Source organism: Colobus angolensis, unplaced genomic scaffold, assembly GCF_000951035.1.
Source record: "Colobus angolensis palliatus isolate OR3802 unplaced genomic scaffold, Cang.pa_1.0 Scaffold49, whole genome shotgun sequence".
Taxonomy (NCBI): domain Eukaryota; kingdom Metazoa; phylum Chordata; class Mammalia; order Primates; family Cercopithecidae; genus Colobus; species Colobus angolensis.
The window spans coordinates 2,612,190-2,613,758 of record NW_012118376.1 but is presented as its reverse complement, the minus strand read 5'-3'; positions in this window follow the sequence as shown (position 1 = coordinate 2,613,758).

Below are 1,569 nucleotides of genomic sequence, written 5' to 3'. Positions count from 1 at the left end.
GCTCGGCTGACATCTCCTGGGGGCAGCGCCTCAGCTGAAGACAGCCACCTTGCCCAAGGTCACTGAGGTGGCCTGCATGTAAAGACTGGTCCATGCTGGGGTATAAAGGCCCATCAGAACAACTCAGAACCCAGCCTCAACTCAGAACAACTCTGATGCATCATCCCACCTTCAGAATCCTCCCTGCAGGGATGCCTGAGGCTTGGTCAATTTCTCCCCCTGCTCAAGCTTGCCTCCCTCCCCTCCCTCCCTTTATTTCCTCCCACAAATGTTGACTCTAAGAGCACTTCCTAAAAAGCCTCCCTCTGCCTGCTAAACACCATTTCAGAATCTGCTTCTAGGAGGACTCAACCTGTGCAGAAATTTTATGAGCAATTTGCCTGTCCATTAAAAAATATAGCATAGACTTCTTCCAGGTTAGCTGGAGATGGAGTTTTTTGTATCAAAAAAAGAGAGAGCTAAACTGAGAAGAGAAGCAAAGGTAGAAGAATAAGGTTAGCCTCTTTCTCTGTATACCTGAATTTGGGATTGGGAATGATACCTTGCTTCTCTGTGAAATTTAGAAACTGTCTTTTGAAGTCTTCATCCAGTCACGTCCAAGAGTGGTACAGGAAGAAAAAGGAAAATAAGAATGAAAAAAAAAACCCTTAAAATTGAATACTTTTTTTGTGCCTTGCATTAAGCCTCTATGTTATTGCCCTTGTCCGAATAAGCAACTCTAGATAAAATCCTTTCTTAGACCATCTAATTATCTCCCCGTACCATTGTGGCAATAGGGCAAGAATTACTGCGGGAACCGGTGACTGAATGGGCAGTGGTGTCTTGCAGCTGTAATTCGGAGTTCACAAGGGAAGGATGAACAGCAGCCATCCTTCTAAAAGCATTCTTCCTCTCCTCCAGCACAGCTCAGTCTGTGCATGCCTCACCAAGGAGAATGAGGGAAGGCCTTGTTGACTGCCCAGCCCAGAATGTGAGGAAGAGCAGTTGACATGGGCGGCTGGATGGGGTAGAAATCAGCATGAACATTTAGTGGCACCCAAGGAAGAGGTGAAAACGGGGGAGAAAGCCAAGAACCATCAGACAGCTTCTTTCTGTTCTTTCTTTGGATCTTAGGGGAACGTATGTGTTCAAGGGTGCCTTCCTCCGCAGGGCCTCCCATCCCTTGGCATGAACTTCCAAACGATGAGTAGACATGGAATGGGCTTCTTCCAAAGACTAGGTCACCATCCAACTCAGCCTTCGGAGTAGGCGGTGGGGCTGCGGGAAGAGGACGGACCCATGAGGTCTCTCCATCACTCCCCGGGTGTGTTGACAGGCGAGCAAATGCGGTGAATGGGCCTGGGCTGTAGGGCCCCTGCCATTTCGGGAGGGGCCTCCTGGTGTTTAGCTCTGGGATGTGTGAAAATGTGTTGGTGAAAAGCGAGAGGCTTACACAGCCCTTCATGGGAAGAGGGGCTGGGGCGCTGGGGGCGGCGTCGGGATGAGTGCAGAAGAGACGAGGCCTCTGGACAGCGGAGGAGGAGGGGAGGGCGCCGAGACGCGGTGCCAGCTGCCGCGCACAGGGGCCCC